Genomic DNA, 20,740 nt, shown 5'->3' on the forward strand with positions numbered 1-20,740 from the left:
TGAACCAAAGATTGCAGATCTGGAGGACGGAATGTCAGATCTGGACGGTGGAATGTTGGATCTGGTGGTTGACGATGAGCAGCGCCGATTGTGTAAGGTTCTGGAGGCGACGATCGGAGGTTGTTTGTAGCGGCGCTACTGTTCAGTTAGAGAAGTCATCAGAAAGAGAAGACTACGGCGGTGGTAGGTAGCGGATGACGTCAAGCTTCAGATCTGAGAGCTTGGAGATGGTGCTGGTGAGTTTGGTAAGTGATTTGAGGTGGTGGTAGAGCTACAACATTTGAGGGAGGCGACGATTCTAGATAGTTGCGGTGGTGTGTGGCGGAGGTAGGTGGTGGCAGTCGGTGGTAGAGGTGGTGTTGAAGTGTATGAGTTCTTCAAGATTCATGAGAGTTTTGAAAAAGTTTGAAAGTTTTTTTGAAGTTTGAGTGTATCCGATCTCTGATGTTTAATGGGTGTAATGTTATCAATGTATTTGACAAAAATACCCTTAATGAAATGGTTCTTAAGGGTTTTTAATCTTTTTTTGTTCTCATTTGAACCTTTACCAATATATATATATATATATATATATATATATATATATATATATATATATATAATGTGTTGGTGTTTCATAGTAAACTGTTACTACATTTTTAAAACTTTTATTCTAATTTTTTAAATCCTCAGTTTATTTAATTTAGAAATATTAACGAGATTTAATATATCGTGTTAAAGAACTAGTTCTTAGTTTGGTGTTCGGTTTGCCTGATTAAATGTAATCTAATTTTAATTTTATTCGATTTGGCAAACGTTGACGATAAAACTAATTGTATGATTTAAGTATAACAACTTTTACAGAATGATAATATATATATATATATATATATATATATATATATATATATGCGAATGATCATTTTGAGAACTTATAGTTTTCTGAAAACCTGTAAACTAAAAGTAGACCGTCAGATTAAAAAAATTAAGGGCTAAGATCTATTATGACACTTTTGTAAATAACTAGGAAGAAAAACACGGAAGGGTCTCTTCATAAAAAAAAAACATAAGGATATTTTAGGGATTTAGAAATTAGCCTCAAATCAACATATCAGATCCCTAATTTCTCTTTCTATCGCTCGTTTTTTTCTCCTGATTCTTCACCGACTCCATCAAACTCTTCCCTGACTCCATCGAGCACCTCGCTCCACCGTCTGCCTCCGATGCCCACCTCTACCTTCGTCAACGACTGCCACGATCTAGAATTCGTTTTCTTTAATCGTCGCGTCATTCTCACCATCGTCTTCAATCGTCGGAGTCTACCACCACCGCATCTGCTCCTCCACAATCCTGAATCGTTGATTTCACTTAAAACATTGTTGATTTCCCTCATTCCTTACCGATTGCAGTAGATTTGGAATAGAAGTGGCAACATTATGTAATCAAAGTTGTTTCGTCGATTCACTCATCGACGACTGATTTGTCTCCCTGACTCATCTCCGATATCAATATGCATCTCCGCCTGATGATTGATTCGCAATGTTGCCTTATTATCGGCAATCGATTCTTGTAGTCTTGAAGAAAAAATAAAGAGAACGACAACGCATATTTGGTTAGTTTTCTTTTTCCAATCGATCACATCATGTTGTTGTTGTCATCATCATCCTACTTTCTATGAAATTAGGGTTCTTAATTTGAAGATTAAATTTGTGTGCACTAATCTTTGTTATGATGCTTTTTCCATCTTTTTCCCCATGCTTACGTGAAATTGGAAAACAACTGTCAACTGGATTCAAACTTTCAAATTTATTTGAGGTGTATTATCAAAAATATTAAAACTTTTAGACTTTATTATCATCGTAATCTAGTTGTTTCATTGATTCAATTATTCGATTGATTTTATTTATTTTGTTTGCGTTGAAGGTGATGTTTAATATAAATTGAAGAAAATATGAGTTTGGCACTAGAGAACTAGAGAAATTGATTTTACAGGATGCTGCATATTTATTGATACATTGCTTTTGACTTTAGGGGATTCCATAAGAAAACATGAATCACTGGACCTAAAGTGAAATACAGTTCATGGCAATTACAAAAAAAAATTATATAATTCAATCCTTATTTTTTTTACCATGAATTCATTTTTATTTTGAGGGATTCCACCAAGTTTTTATGTTTACTGTAGCTGTCATGACAACCTCCTAGTTCCCTTACCAATGCTATATTAACTTTATGAGGTTTATTGATTTGTTAAGTATCTATTTTAACATATTTTATCACAATTTCATAGATTAACATATGTTAAAATGCATTAACAGATTAATTTTATTCCTTATAGTTGTTTGTTTGTTTCAATTTTCCAGCAATCTTTTTTTTTTTTTTGTCTTTATTTTTATTTGACTTATCATGTTTCTTAATATGTTGATAAATATACTATGTTACAACTCTATGGAGGATGATATGTATATTTGGTGTTAAATTTTTATTTGTTTATCATGTATGAATACCAACTTAATTTTTATTTTTATTTTATCATGCATGAATACTATTTTTGTGAGTGTTCTTGTATTAATCATTTTTTTGATTTTCTTGTAGATTTGGAAGAATTTGTAGAAAAAATTGAAGAAGTGGAAATATTAGGTATGTAATGATTCACATGTAAATCATAAGTGAATCACATATGAATTACATGTGATTCACATGTAAATCACAAATGAATCACATATGGATTATATGTGATTCACATGTAAATATTACATATGAATTACATGTGATTCACATGTAAATCACAAGTAATTCACATATGAATTTACATGTAATTCACATATAAATCACAAGTGAATCATATATGAATTACATGTGATTCACATGTAATTTACAGGTGAGTCACATATGAATTATATGTGATTCACATGTAAATATCACATATGAATTACATGTGATTCATTTGTAAATCACAAGTAATTCACATATGAATCACATATAATTCACATGTAAATCATAAGTGAATCATATATTAATTACATGTGATTCACATGTAAATCACAAGTGAATCACATATGAATTACGTTTATATGTACACATACATTTTGTGTGAGTGTTCTTGCATTAATCAATTTTTTAAAAATTTTCTTATAGATATTGGAAGAATTTATGGAAGTATTGAAGAGGTAAAAAGTGATAAATTGAAGAAATTATGAAAATCTTGACACGAAGACTTGAAAACACTTTGAAATTGTGTAGCATTTTTAGTTTTTTAGATTTTATTTTGTATCGAATAAAATATCTGTATTATTGTGTTTATAGATTAGTAAATAATGGGTTTTTTTGCGATTTACTTACGAATATTATAGTATTAGAAATATGCATATATGCATATATGCACTTGAAAAAAATATGGATATATGCACCTACAACGTTGATTATTTTGGTTAAAAATTATAGTTTTGTTTTTTAAAATATTCAACTTTTTTTATAGATTGATTAATAAAAATAAGATTTTTTACGATCTACTTACAAATATTATATAGTATAAGAAATATGTATATATATGCATTTGAAAAAATATGCATATATGCACATAAAACTTTGATTTTTTTTTTGTTAAAAAAACTAGAGTTTTTTTAAATATTCTAGTTTTTATTTAAATTTACTGATTTTAAAAAATTTACTTTTAAAAAATATGTTGTTTTTTTTTTCTAAATTGCAGTTTTTTTGAAAAAATTGTAGTTTTTTTTTTGAAAAAGTTGTAGTTTTTTTTTAAAAAAAATGCAGTTCTTTGAAAAAGTTATAGTTTTTTTTTTTGAAAAAAATTCAGTTTTTTTAAAAAAATTGCAGTTTTTTTTTTGAAAAAATTACAGCTTTTTTGAAAATTTGCAGTTTTTTTTTTAAAATTTTCAATTTTTTTTAAAATTCATGTTTTTTGAAAAAAAAAATAAATAAATCTCCATTTAAAAAAAAACGAAAATTATTTACAAAAAAAAATCCGAAATTTGATTTATTATGTTAATTTATAGAAGTTTTTATTAATATTTTCAATAAAAAATTAAACATTAAATGAGATCGGTAAGATGACGATCATGCCTTAATGAGTTAATTTTGATCTAACGCTCAACTTTTAGTTCTCAAGTTCTCGGGAAACTATGAGTTGTCAACGGATCTCAACCCCATATATATATATATATATATATATATATATATATATATATATATATATATATATATATATATATATATATATATATATATATATATATATATATATAATGTGAATGTGGGGTTGATTGTGGACCAATAATTTTAGTTATTTTAAGAAAATGATTAACAAATATTATTAAATTAAAGATAATAGAAAAACACCATCTAATTTCATCATAAAAGTATTTCAATCAATTAACATAAATTAAAAAAAATTCCAAATTTTAGGGGATAATTAATTCTCTTGATTTAAAAAAAATCTGATATTTAAAAAAAATCAACTTAGGCTATCAGGAGTGGGTGTGAACCCACGCGTGAGTTTCCTATGTGGCACACTAAGCCATCGGTGAACACCGCCCCGTGGACTGGTGGTTTGGGTGTGGAGTGGCTTCTAGTGGTGGTGAAAACGGAACAAGACTAGCCTTCAGATTGGTTCATTCATTTTCTCTCACATTTTCTCTCCTTCCCTCTCCTCCTTTTTGCCCCTTCACTATCAACCCACCGGTGAACACCATTTCCACAACCTAGTGGAATGGTAAAATACCTACGTGGCATTGAGTTGTCCGGTGGTTTGGATGTGACCACTCCCCACAACCTTAAATTCAAACTTAATTGTAATCATTACCGATTTTATTCTGTCAGAATGTTACTTTGTTAGAATGATGTTTTGTGAGAATGTTCTGTCAGAATGTTATTGAAGAATAACATAATTATTGAACCCCCAGTTGAATAATAACAATATTCTTATATATTCATAGACATATGAATTTAAATACAAATTCATTCTATTCTTACAGAATAATAGTCTTATACATTTAAAATAATTATACATATTCTAATAGAATGTTATAAAAGATGTATAAAATTCTTAAAAAAATAGCATTCTTCAATATACAATTCTTGAACAAGTACACTTGATCTTCTTTAATGGTCCAAATAATCGACTTGATTCTAACTATTCTTACGAAAATGTGATTTATTATCGTAAGACAATAAATTCTTGGTGGAATATACTTGTTCTTAAGCTCGATTCCACATCAATGGCAGCCTCTTCAAAACCTAAACCCATAAATAAAACTTAATCAACTTTAAAATATAAAAATTTCATTACATATGTAAAACTACACATTACATTGTCCTTTGCTTCATTATCAACATCCTTGCATTCAGTCACTCGCTTCTATCAGAATGCAAACTATGTTTGTGAATTGATTCAAATAACTATATTTTGAATGGGCATTTCATATATAAGCACCACCACAAAAAGCTATGTAAATCAGTGTACTACTACCAGAACTTTATCATCAACTTCAATTCTTTCAAAATTGTATAATCTAACGATACAGATAGCTCATTCTCAAAGGGGAAGGCGGGCGACATTGGTGGTGAGTGGTACTATAGGTGGGTGTCATTGGTATTATGTGGAGGAATAGTAGTGGCAGAGATAAAGAGGAAGGAGGCCGGAAGTGAAGATGGATGAGGAAGAATCAGTTGTCTCTGTGAGGAAAAAGATCAACTTCTGTATGAGGTTTGTGTATGTGTGTGTTTGTGCAGCTGATTAGATAAAGGCCAAACAACAAGGTTTTAAGGAGTCAATTTCTTTAACGTGATTATAGGTAATTATGTATGGAAGTTGTTTTTTTATCCTAATTAATTATATTTAAGATTACAATTATACCATTTTATTATTTATTATTTATTTGATTATTCATAAAAGTTGATTGATCCCTATATCTACACAAACATATGAACCAAACTCTCTCTCTCTCTCTCTATATATATATATATATATATATATATATATATATATATATATATATATATATATATATATGGTCTTGGTGAATATGTAGCTGTTACGTATCTAATATTACATATAGAATCACTAAAACTATCAAACCCTAGTTTTAAGTAAATGAAATCTTCATCTGGTCATCATTTTTGTTTAAAAAAAACTTTCAGCTCTTTTGGTTAAAAGTTTATTCAAATTTGATTCAAATTTGAACCTATTTGGTGTATACATGATAGGTGATCTTGTTTGCTATTTCTGTCACAAATTTTGTAAAATTTGAGTTAATATAGTTTCCGTTTATGTAACTATGAATGATACAAAAATCAAAGAATGATAGAACACCCGTCTTTATTGGGTCGAAGGAGAATCTATTATGATCAAAATGGTAGTGAAGCTTTAATTTGCAGTGATAGTGAAGAGGAAGCAATTGATGAAGAAGAGGAAAAGAAAGAGTTTGTTGAGTCTGGAGATCACATCATCAGGTTGATGTATCTCAAATTATTTACTCTTGTGATACCATCAACTCATATATATATATATATATATATATATATATATATATATATATATATATATATATATATATATATATATATATATATATATATATATATATATATATATATATATTATAATTTCAGAATGACCATTCAACAACTTGGCTCATCCATTGTTGTAAAATCGGTCAACGCGGGCGAGTACTCGGATGCGGCCTCTTACCGACGCGAGTTAAGCCAACTCAGCATAATAACTCGGAAATCAAACAAAATCGATAAAAATGTCACACCCCCAAACCGAAACGGCGGAAACGTTCGGGGGCGGAGGACGTCATGTACAGTATCACAACAATTGAATAATAGTAATCAAAGCAACAACATCCATTGTATTAATAGAATAATGTTTACATTATATTTGAATCATACATGATTGACTCCAAAAGTAAATAACAAGTAAAGACTCGAACTACTATGCTCCGTCTTCTTGAATCCGGGCGTGTACCTGTCTACTAAAGTCCTCAGAATATAAGTAGGTTTTGAAAGAGTATCAGCATAAAGCTGGTGAGTTCATAAGCGTTTAGTTTTGGAAAACAGTTCGTTGTTCTTTCGAAAAGTGCATTATGTTTCTCCAGAAAATCTTATATTTTCTAATGTATAAACCTTAAGTAAAAATGATTCTTACAAGTTTCTCCTGCGGGTACTTAGTGTATACAAATCATATACAATCCAGATCGAACAAACAATCGATTGTGTGGTTCTGCACCAAGCCCACAACCAAACAAGGAACAGGAAATGAGGTGGAAGCCACACATTCCACTGGTTGTCGGATCCTCATGTGCATAATCCTGAAATATTCACTAAATACTTACAAAGTTAACTGTATTGATCCTTTGATATCTATTGAAAGTGTTCCTCAAGAAAATCCATTATTTTCTTATTGAATGCATGATTAACCAATTCCTTTTTATAACTACTTAGATCATACTAGCTATGTATAAACCAATATCGAATAGACGATTGATTGTGTGGATCTGCCCTAAGTCCACAACCAAACAAGGAACATGAAATGAGGCGGAAACCACACATTCCATGGTCTATCGGATATTCTTCATACATAGCCTGGATGCATAAACTAAGAAATTACAGAATTAACAATGAATATTCATAAATAAAATGATAAACCGATTATTTATAGAATGCTTATGTGTACCCTGGAAAATCCTATATTTTCCCTAAAAGTAAGTTATTGAATTATCCGTGGCTACCACCAGTAAGGTGTAGTAGTCTTATTACATAAACAAAACTAGCTGAAAACGTAGAGTCCTATATCCTGAAAGTGTTGTTAATACCCTCCTATGATCACTTAGTACATACGAGTTATAGAAATCTAGATCGAACAAACAGTCGATTAGGTGATTCTGCCCTAAGCCCACAACCAAACAAGGAACAGGAAATGAGGCGGAAATCACACATTCAACTGCAAGTCGGATGTTAATTTCATATTACCCTGATGTACATATTAAGTCATCACATAGTTACTAACCCAGATGACTGATTTTTAAGTACATTATTACGTGGACGAGTCGTTGTTTCACCTGCGGATTCTTATAACCATACTATGGACGATCAACATTACGACGTACTCGGACACACGTCGATAAAAATGACGTTTGTCACCCTCGGTTGACTGTAGCTAATAGTCAGGGTGCGGGATTGTAACTCCCGTATATATCTATACACAAACTCACGCTCTCCCTCCAGGAGACTCTGGTTACAAGGCGTCTCACACTGTAGTTCTCTCAACGAATCCACGAATAATACCATGAAAACCCTTTTTGTTATTAACATGAATCCTTTATAAAATAATATATTTTATTTCATAATTCACAAGTTTATTTCCTTAGTTTTGAATAGTGCTTTTACAAGGTTTGTATCCTAACACGTTTTGTAAAACTGATTTCTACGTTCGATGTATGCTAATGATGGAAAATATATTAAATCAAATAATATTTTTGAACACAAGATTACTTTTGCTTTTACTTGAATTCCCCCCCTGAAAACATTAAAAACTTGGAAAATATAGGGGTATGAACTCACCTTATGTGTTTGATTCGATTGAAGGTTCGCGTAGGGATGAAAAGTTCCACGAATGAATTCCCGAGACACAAACGAGTCCTAAATGACATATAACGGCATATATATATATATATATATATATATATATATATATATATATATATATATATATATATAGGCATGTAATTAGTGTTTTGGACAACTAACATGCAAGGAAACACCCTTAGGGACTAAGAAACACTTGAAACTAAGTGTTACAATCACATGTGATTGACTAAAAGGGGTCAACGGCCATACAAGGGAATGTACGGCCAAGGGTTTACGGCCAAAGTGAGTGTACGGCCATGGAGTGTACGGCCGTACACCCATGAAAGAAACATGCAAAAGGGGGTGTTTGAACCATGGGGAAGCTTTAGGGTCTATTGCTCAACAAGAATGTGCACTAAGTTCTCATTTTGGAGGGCCTTTGGGAGTGTTTTGAGGGGTGTACGACCATGCAAGGGTGTACGGCCGTACACTCCGTTTGTTCTTGAGTTATGGTCGATTCTACGGTGTTTAACAAGAGTTTCTAACATATACTAAGCATAAGGAAAGGATACTTACGATTTTTTAGGCTTGAAGGGGGTTCACAGCCACCAAGAACAAGTGTGTGTTCTTGGTGAAAGATGAAGATCTAACATAAAAAGATGTTTTCATGGATGGATCAAGAGATGTTTACAACACTAAGGAAGATATCAAGAAGGGTAGAAGAATCACTTACGTTTTTGATGATTTAGGATGAAGAACTCGATGATAGTTGAGAGAGAAATCCGATTTCTTGACTTGGAAGTTGAAGAAATGGATAGAAATGAAGGGATCCTATATATATGGGGGTGGGTGTACGGTCAACATGGGTGTACGACCGTACACCCATGTGTACGGCCGTACACTCCCTTGGATGGAGTGTTCGGCTTGATTTCAACGCGAAGAACTTTAGCAACTCAATCCTATACCCAATGCTTAAATGTACTGAGCTTTGAACCCTTAAACAGACTCTAAACAATGCTGAAAGATAGCAGAAACGAGTCTAACACACGGTTGAATTTAATGGCTGGGCTTACAAGGCAAAAATTTTCGGGTTGTCACAAAAACTCATACCAAATCGGTCAAACTCGGCCGAGTACTCGGACCAAATCGGTCAAACTCGGACCAACTCAGTGAAACTCGGTCAAATCGGTCAAACTCGGCCAAATCGGTCAAACTCGGTCAAAGAGTGAAAATTGTCATAAAAAGAGATAAAAAAATCAAGAATTTCAAGATTAATAAATATAATATACTTAATGATTTATTATTTAATACACACATGTGATAATTACTATATATATATATATATATATATATATATATATATATATATATATATATATATATTAAATTTTCAGTAATTATTCACGAAGCGAGACATGTGTATTTCAGTTTTTATGTATTCACATGTATCTAATTTTGTTATATATTTCAATCAAATTATTATTTTAACTTATGATTTTGACATATATAATTTTCCTAAAAATATTTCTACATGAATTACCGAATCTGAGTACTCGCTAGTCGGCAGTCGGTTGAGCAAGTACCGAGTAGCGAGTTCTACAACTTTGGGCTCATCTGATGTTGTTTTTGTTTTACTAGGACAACGGTTGTCCAGAAAGCCTTTTGAACTCAGGTAAAAACTTGTACACCTGTCATTTTGTTTTGTTTATGCCCTATGCTTTCTTTTTCTTTTTGATTATTTTTATGAAATTTAGGGACTTTGTTTCTACAGGAAAGATATAAAGTCTTTGTCTCTAAACTAGGAAATGTGGAGTTTGATATGAGTTGAAGCAACACTAGACTCATTTGACAACCTATTTTGTCGCAAATGTCTTGTAAGCATTGTTATTTTTCATGGTTTCTTCTCGAATTTAGTGATCAATGTGGTACTCATGTATTTGGTGCTATACTTGTTTTAATGATACATAAATCAAATATATGATCACAAATAAATACCATCAACCTTAAACAGACTAATTAATTACCTTTTTTTCTTCTTTCATATGGCCCGACCCTAGATTTCTTCTCTACACTTGTATTTACATTTACAATAATACTAAAAATATCATCTCTCGGATTTGGTTAGTACATAAATAATAATAATAATAATAATAATAATAATAATAATAATAATAATAATAAAAATAATAACAACACCAAAAATAATAATAATGCACATAAATAATAATAATAAAAATAATCAAACAAACCTGACGATTGAAATGGAGCGGCCAAATAATCACCAACTAAAAACCATATGAACATTAGGGTTCAAGAAATTGGAAACGAACAGAACAAAAAAGATAGAAAATCAATTAAGCCCAAAAATATAAAGAAATCAGATCAATTAATCCCAATACAGAAATCAAGAAAGAACGACAACACTAATCAGGTCGCCGCTGCCCTTTCAGGAGGAAGATGTTGGCTTCAACGGGTTTCAGATAACCTCAGAGCCAAAAACCCACATAGAACAACCACCACCTACAAATCGCACCATCCGTATCTATAAAAAAATCTGGTAGGATTTGTGGAATAAAGCATCCGAAAATAAACCTTTCGTGTATAGATAAGATGGGAAGACAGTGGAGACAGTGTTGGACCACGCAATCACCGGTAACTGCTCGGACGGTGATGGATATGTCGAAGCTGAGATAAGGCGGTGGAGAATCTTCTCGCGGTGGAAGGACTGGATGAACGTCGCTAGGTTTGGGAGAATGATTAGTCGAACCTGATGCAATTACCACCTGTAACAAAGAAAACGCACATCGGAACTTGAGTTCGCGAGGAGAAGAAAGATTAAAACGTAAATCGGAGTTATTAGAACATACGGTGGGGGAAGGTGGGTGGTGATGAGACTTATGACAGTAATGGGGTGAGACAGCGGTTTGGAGGAGCGTATGAGGAAGAAGCAACCAACATCCGGTCGGAAGAAGACAGAATGCTATGGAGAGGCGGTGACCATGGTTGAGTGAGTAACCTCGATACCATTCACCATCTAAGTCGGTGACACAAATGGATTTTTGGGGCGGTGGCTGCTCACGTGTACAGAAGACGTATCACTTCTGAATGAAGGGGTGGATCACACCTGGTAACCCTGGTGGTAACCCTGGTGGTAACCCTGGTAGACAACCAACCCACGTGTCCACCAAATATAACCCATTGACCAGTCAATAACGAAGAATGGAAAGATAATAAAAATAATAAAGTGACAAATACAGCAAAATATAGGGACTTAGAATGGCAAAAATAACAAATTGAAGTAGAGGGACTAAAAGAGACAAATATGCTACATCTTTATTGTTACTTTTCTTCATAACTTTAATATATATATATATATATATATATATATATATATATAATAATAATAATAATAATAATAATAATGCAGATCTCCACTCCGCTACCCTCCAAACATGCATGGATCTCAAGAACCGCCTCACCTGTAAAAAAACATCATAGTCAAAGGGTAAAAAGGAAAATTTACAAAAATGTTAGAGTTAGATAATGATGACTTATTCTAGTTTTTTTAGAGAGCATAAATGTCAGAGTTTGATAATTATGATTTTAACCATATTTTCTAAATTTTGAAGCACTGATTAATGTATGCATTTGTTGACTCCATAACTTCATAATTTAGCTATGTTTAAACTAATGAACATGGTCAATTTGATTAATATATGTATTCGTTGTATATATTCAGTTATGTCTTCTATGTTAGGATTGACATTATGGATTAATGTATGTAGTTTCTTAAGTTATCTTACCCAAGATGGAGTCAACAAAGTCAATTTTCCTAAAAATTGAGCGAACAGACCTTGCAATTAGATTCAAATGGTGATGAGGCAGAGGTACTTCACAAAACGATAATGACGACAATTCATCTTCTGTTGATTCCATTCTTTTGTTGCTTTGCCTCTCTCAATTGGAGACCATTTATAACCTTTTTTTTCCCATGATGGGATGATAGGGTGTTTCATGACGAACATATATCCTTTTAAATGATGTTGTGTTATCTGTTCTAGAAAATCATATTTCTTAAATGTTTTTTAAATCCTTTTTGTACTTGGTCCAAAACTTTGCTGATTTTCTTTTACAAATATATTTTTCTGTTAAAAAAATTTATTTATATAGTAACATAATGGTGGAGAATGTTAGCAATTTGCATATCACTAACCCCCCTCCCCCCAACCCACCCAAGACAAAAAAAAAACGTTATGTGATTTTAGTATTGTTGTTTTGTGTTTGTGGTCATTTAGTTCCTTATACTATCTTTATCTTTTGTGGTGTTATGCTTCGGTTAGCTTATATTCACAGAAAATAACAATAAATCAGAAAAACAAAAAAAGAGACATGGGTTGTAAGGATTGTTGATCTTGTTAACGCTTCAACCACTTAATTTCTCAGTAATGTATAACATTAGTAGTGTATAACATTAAAATGAAGAAAAGAATGGAATTAACATGTATTTAGGTGAGCACTTCTTCAACCACTAAAAGAGTTTTTTTTACACTGTGAAGGATATAAAAAAGTTTACTTTTAAAATAATTGAATAAATAAAAAACATTAATGAGAAAAAAATGAGTAGTTAATGCAATAAACTTAAAATGTTGTTGATTTAATTAAAAGTGGATACAAGACAACATAATACATCCATTTTGGATGTCATTAAAAATAAAAAGTTCATTGTTTTTTACATGTTTTCTAAATATTCATTGCGAAAAAACTAATCGGTTGTAGAAGATAATTTCTGGAAAAAAAAACAATTCCTACTCGTCGTTTGGAGCGGGTAAACGACTAGTATATATATATATATATATATATATATATATATATATATATATATAGGAGTAGGATCAAATGAGAACACCTAAATGGTTGAAAACGTGAGAAAAGATCTAGACCATCTAAATACTCAAATCTAAGGCTTTTATCAAACGAGTTATATATATAAATTCTAAAACTGAAGGGATTAAAGTGTAACTTTTAAATGGTGGAAATGGTATAACAGTAATTGCAACTTTATTTAATTCCTATATTTTTCACTCTCTCTCACCTCTTTCCTTTTTATTTTACCGTATATCTCTTCCTCTTTCTCTTTGTATACCTAGGGTACGCACTCATAATCACCGCCGCAAAGTATCACTATTTCTCACCATCATCATCTAGTGTTGCAACAACAATCGACCCTCCTCATGGTGTAAACACCATCACTTGCAAGATGATTCAGAGAAAGAGAGAGACACCGTGAAGGAAAATAATGTTCGTCGAAAGGTTTAAGGGAATTGAAAAAAAAATCGTCATTGCAGTAGCACACTTCTATCAACGTTGTATTTATTTATTTATTTTATATTATTTAACATAAATAACTTTTATATACAACCCTTATTATAATTAATATATATATATATATATATATATATATATATATATATATATATATATATATATATATATATATTATAGAGACAGACCATATCTTTAGAATTAAAGAATTAATCCGTACCTAATAGAAAATCTACATATTACTCCCCCTTATCAGTCATACTCTAGTCACATTAGTTTTGTATATTTGCATATTTGTTCCATAAACTTTCGTATTTAAACACAAAAAACCTCACTTGCGTCCCCTTAGAACAGAGAGAATGCAATTTCTAGTTATTTATAATATAAATTACATATTGATATTTATATGAAATAATATAATTATATTTTAATATTAAGAATAAATTATATAATTCCTCCCTCGTGTATGTATCAAAAAACATGTTTAATCCGTGTTTTTAAAAATTAATTCAAACATTCCCTTATATTGTAAAAAGATGTACATTTTGTCACTTGTAGAATAAAATGACTACATTGACCTTCTTTACTTCTTTTTTCATTTTATTTTAATGTTTTTGAATATTTTTAATTATTAAAAAACATTATTAATTGTTGGCCCCACCTTCACCCCGCCCACCCACCTACTTTATCTTAACGTTTTCATTCTGAATCTTTAATTAATTGTTTGACAATCGGACTGGCGTCAACAACCAGCAAACACGATTTAACTGATGTGGACACGGGAAATCCTATTCATCGAAAACCGTTTACGTCTCCATCAATCTTAAGCCTATAAAATGTATTACTTCTCAAGATATGAGTCATTGTTTTTTACATTCATCCGAGAAATTGAATTTGTTGATAAAATGAAATGATATGTTCAAATATTACATTTATAACCATTTTATTTAAATTATTTAAATGCTTTCCGATTGTGTTTCATCGATTGGGCCTTTTATTTCTGCGTTTTTTTTAACCTCAGCAAAACGTCGATTCAAACATTTTGATTTTTGATTTATGGGTTTCAAGCAGTCTAAAGATTATTAAAAATAGAGGACTTTGTTGTTTATCGGTGATTGAATATGATTATGAAGTGGTGACTACTGATGGTTGACGGTGGTGAACGAATGTTTCGTTCCAAAGTAGGTTTCTAGTGTTGTTCTTTGAACCGTAGGTTGTGGTTGCTGGATCTTTGAACAAGGAGGATATGAGTAGGAACATGGGGTAAAATCAATGGGTCTCAATAAATAAATCAATAAAATAAAATATAGAAATAAATTATATAAAGTAAAAATAATTAAAAAGAAAACAAATAAAGGAAAAATGTTTGAAAATTGTTTTATTTGTGCTAGGCCAAACCTTTCATTTTTATAATTATTGTAATAAAAGGAAAATGAAAAATGAAATTGTAAAGGGCATATCCGTTATTTTAAATATTTTTAAAAAGGATTGGACTAAAACCGCAACCAAATGAAAGTTTTAGACTAATGATGCTAGTCCAAACTTTTTTGGAACAAAGTGACAATTTTCAATATACCATATTGATTATTCTCGCAGTTCTGTTTATATATATATATATATATATATATATATATATATATATATATGTTTGGAATCAATAGTAAAAATTACTCCCGGCTATAAGAACCATTTATGCAATTTATTTTAAATATATGACGTCAATGGTAATTAAATAAAATGACAATATACAAAATTATAAAAGATTGATTTTGTACTTAAAATAAAAAAATAAGAATAGAAAAATTAAAAATACACTACAACGAAATATGAAGTGGTAAAATGAAAAACTAAAATACAAAGGATTGGCTTTGTGATTGTAGTAAATTAAAAGGAGAAAATATAAAAATGTAAAAAAGTTAAATTTGAAACGAATAAATGGATGATGTGATTGGTCAATTTTAGTCATGATAGTTTTGAAAGTGGTTTTTTAGGTTTTCAAAGTGGTTTTCGGGTGTGAATAAAATCCCCCATAATAGGGCATCAATCGAATATGCTTTTTGTTAGGAGTCTATAAAAATTGAACCAGAATCTAAAATATGATTGAAAAGAATCGAAAAATTGCAAATAAAATGCAGAAACCAAACAAAAACCAATAGAGAAGTTTTTGGTATTTATTTAAGATGAAGAAGATAGAATAAAATAACATAACAATTTCATTTACTTTTCTGCCTAATATTCATGCCAACAATGATTACCATTTATAGGAAAGGAAATAACTTGCTAACTAGAAATAAGGAAACATGCATGCTGCACTGAAACGTAGGTGAGCCCCAACTTGAGAAAACTACTTTTATTGGCAAATAGAAATTTGAATTTGTCTTCCTCATGCAACGTGTGTTCAAGCTTTCTGCTTCAAGACTTGTACGAGTCAGGCCATGGGGGTGGTGTAGATTATAATCGATGGAAAAGATAACTACACAAAGCTGTAATCCGATTAAAAGGAAAATGAATGCACGAAAGTTGTTTGATGAAATACGCGAGAGAGATATGGTGTCTGAAAATTAATGATATATAGGTATTTTAACATGTGTTTTTTTGGGTTCATTTAGAATTGTTTGAGAAAATGGAATGGGAAGGATTTGAGCTACATGAGAATGAATATATATATATATATATATATATATATATATATATATATATATATATATATATCTTATGTTCTAGCATTTTTTAGATGTAAATTATATTCTATTTAACTATATTTATTTGTGAATAAGAGTAGATTCATTTTTTATTACATGTATTTATTTGTGAAGAAATTTATTGATAATGAAAACATATATTATGTTCTGTCAGTTTTTAGATGTAAATTATATTCTATGTAGCTATATTCATTTGTGAATAATAGTATATTCATTTGTGATTACATGTATTCATTTGTGAAAAAATGATAAATTTTTACACATTTTTTTTAATTACAATTGATGAATAAAAAGGATTTGATTCATATTGTTTGTGTTTCATTTGTGAATAAAAGTGTATATCAATTTGTGATTGTGATTAGAAGTGTATTAAAATGGGATGAAAAACTATTAGTTTTTGAAAACAAAAATCATTGTAAATAAAAATGGATTCATGTGTGATTTGAGTTGCGTTGATTTCCTTTTATAGAAAAAGAAATGGTCATAATTTATTTTTGGGAAAAATAATAAAAAAATATTTATATATATTCCATTAACTAAAAAGAACTATTAATTTTTTTAGGTAATTAAAATCATTATCCTTAGATTTTAGGAAACCATTAACTAATATTTATATATTAAAATTAAATATAAATATAAAGTTACTAATATACCCTTATAAAATGATTGGTCCAGAACTGTTCTCGTGTTCTCAACCTTTTAGGTGCTCTCATTTGATCATCGATATATATATATATATATATATATATATATATATATATATATATATATATATATATATATATATATATATATATATATATTATACGAATTCCCGCGCGTTGCGCGACAAATGTTAAAAATATATTGTTAGAATATAGTTTTCAGACACCTTTTAGTTAATTCGATTCATCAATTAAGGTTCTTTTATTATTATTATTATTATATTTAATGTTTTCCTTTTAACTATGTTAAAAAATATATATTTAATTTTTTTAAACATTATTTGATATTTTACTTTAGGTTTTAAATTTTACACTAAATTTTTAAGCTTATTTGATATATTAATGTAGGTTATTTATTTAACTATATATTGAAGTTAACAAATTAAGTATATCATATTGATAAGTCACAAAATTCTTCCATTTATGATAATGTTTACAACTAAAAGCATATTTAAGTTAATAAATTAAGCATATTGTATGAAAATATGAAAAGTTTGGAGTTTCAAATGAATATGGTGAAAGAAAAAATGCTTCATTTATAATATAGTATGATATGATTTGATGATTATAGTTTTAATTTTTAAGTCATTTTGATATATACAATTATTTGATAATTTTATAAACCGTTTAAAATTGTGTAAATTATATATCAAACGTATGATAATCTACTTATAACGGGTAACAAAATGTATGAACAAAAATATGAACTACAACTTTTAGTAACATAAAAATACAAAAACTTCTATTATAACATTTGTATTAAAAAAGATATATATATATATATATATATATATATATATATATATATATATATATATATACACAACGAATAATAAAAAAATATGAAAAATAAACACTACAACTTTTAGTAACATAAAAACACTACAACATTTATTATAACATTTATATTAAATTTTCATATTTAAATCACAAATCTCTTCAAATACATTAATGTTTTTAATGAGCAAAACTTTACAACCTTATAGAAAAAAAGGAAAATAAAAAGTTATTAGTGATTACTAATTAATAATCATAAGTTAAAAACTCTTGAGTTGTAACTAATAAATATATATAAATTAGAAAACTCTTGAGTTATAGTGTGCGTTTCAAATGAATACGGTACTTGGAAATGTGTATTTATTATTATTATTATTATTATTATTATTATTATTATTATTATATTCGTCTAAATAATTGGTTTTGATGCATCATTTTAGTCCCTTCAATTATTAAACATAAAGATATTTAATTATAAATTTATAACATACATAGGTGCATATATATGTTAAACAAATCACATATAATATATATTTTCGTAAATGTCATATGTAATTCTTGTCGTAGTAATATGGATAAATTACTTTCATATGAAGAACATATGATGATAAGTCATCATAATTACATATCAAATGTTAAAAATTATGTTATCTTTTAAATATTGTCTTGTAAATATGTTGTGTAGGATAACCCAACAAAAAAATAATAGAAAATACACATAATCAAAATAGAAAAACTACAATCAAATAAATAAGAACATTGGGTGGTTGAATATATAAATAAAAATGTTACATAAATATACGTTTAAATCAAAAGAAAAAACTAACATTCGTCTACTTTGCTCAAATAAAAAAAAACCTATATCCGTTTTTTGAATCTTCTTTCTTTATTTAACACCATTCAACCATAGAAACTTGATGAAAATTCTTTACTAACCTGCAATCAAAATGTTTTTCTTGAAAAAGAAGAATGAGATAAAAATTACAAGCAAAACATGATGTTTGGAGAGTCACATTCAAGATTGAGTAATACATACAAATCACATATAAAGATCAAATGAGAAATTGAATGTAAAGAAAGAATAGAAAAAGCTTCATTTGTTTTGGTTGAATGAAAAAATCATATTGCAATTACCATCGATGCGACATAACCCATTTCTTCAAATCATCATATTTGGATCGTGAATGCTTCAACTATATGAAAACTTTTGAATCATAATATCTTCAACCAAATGACGACTTTTAGTAAGAAAAATATACTAATATAACTACATATATAATGAAGGTGAAAGAGTGTGGGGGTTTCAAATGCATGAGGTGTTGAACTTATAGAGTGTGATTTTCTTGGAATGGGATTATGTGTGATTAATTACTTTGAAGGTGAAAGGGTGTGGGAGTTTCAAATGCATGAGGTGTTGGCAAATTTTTATGGGGGTTTCAAATGCATGAGATTCAAGAAAAAATGCTAGCTTTATAAGTATATATATATATATATATATATATATATATATATATATATATATATATATATATATATATATATATAACAACTCAAACTACGTCCCTTATTGTCTTCTCTTCTTCCCTTTATATAATCTTGACAAAAATGCAATAATGGTCCATGAGGTATGTTGAAAATTGTCATTTTGGGTCAAACAGGTTTGCACTAGCACTAGTGGTCCAAAAGTTTTATTTTGTTGCGAGTTTGTTCCATTTTGTTTTGATTTTTTTATAAGATGACAACTTTGCCATTTTTATATTTTTTTTTAGTTTTTTCCTTATCGTAATAAAAAAAAGAACAAAAAAATAAAATACTCTCTCTCTCTCTCCTCTTTTTTTTTCTCTCTCTCTCTCTCTCTCTCTCACACACACACAAACACACACTCTCTCTCTCTCTCTCTCTCTCTCTCAATTTCTCTTTGTGTTTGATAAACATCCAAGAACATATTCATAGATTCAAGAACACTCAAGAACATCTTCCGCCACCACCACCGTCTGCCGCGTACATCTCCATCTAAATTTTTTCTGCCACTTCATCTCCGCCAAAAAATCACCCTAGCAACAAAAACCATACACAAAATCAGATATGATGAACACACAAAACACACACACACACAAAATCAGAACAGATGAACACACACACACGAAATCTAAAGAACACACACATAGATCAACACATACATCCATCGATTTTTCAACACATTCAACACAAACACAAACACACACAATGATTAAACACACAGACACACACACACACAGACTGAGATTAAACAGACGCACACACACACACACAAAACCCAAAAATCGATTCATAGATTTGAGGTGACATTTCAGTGTTATAAAACTAAAAATATTTAAATTTCAATATCAAAAAAATCTTTTATTTTTAAAAAGTTAGTTTATTTAAACTTTAGCTTAGTTTAGCAGTCTTCAAACGTTAAAAAACCAACAATCTTCTTCTTACACAATGCAGACATTTAGTCCACATCTTCTAATGTAGAGTTCTACAGATGTGATCCGCAAACTGCAGACATTTTTGCCTATGAAAAAACAATAATTTCAACAAAGATAGGGCTTACTGGTTGGGTTCATAACTTTGATGCACGAGTTTGAAATCTGATACAGTAAATAATTTCCATGTGTATATTCATATGAGCCTTAAAACATT

At 29.6% G+C, this 20,740-nt stretch overlaps 1 long non-coding RNA gene across 1 annotated transcript; it reads left to right on the forward strand.

Annotated features, from left to right (window-relative positions):
- The first annotated feature begins 1,056 nt into the window (after positions 1 to 1,056).
- Positions 1,057 to 3,312, forward strand: LOC145116891 (uncharacterized). The gene is made up of 3 exons (XR_013712361.1): positions 1,057 to 1,591; positions 2,575 to 2,619; positions 3,118 to 3,312. It is a non-coding gene; the product is annotated as an uncharacterized LOC145116891 (long non-coding RNA).
- The last annotated feature ends 17,428 nt before the right edge of the window (positions 3,313 to 20,740 follow it).

The sequence above is a fragment of the Lactuca virosa genome, chromosome 5 (assembly GCF_052849685.1).
Source record: "Lactuca virosa cultivar CGN04683 chromosome 5, Lactuca_virosa_CGN04683_v6, whole genome shotgun sequence".
Taxonomy (NCBI): Eukaryota; Viridiplantae; Streptophyta; class Magnoliopsida; order Asterales; family Asteraceae; genus Lactuca; species Lactuca virosa.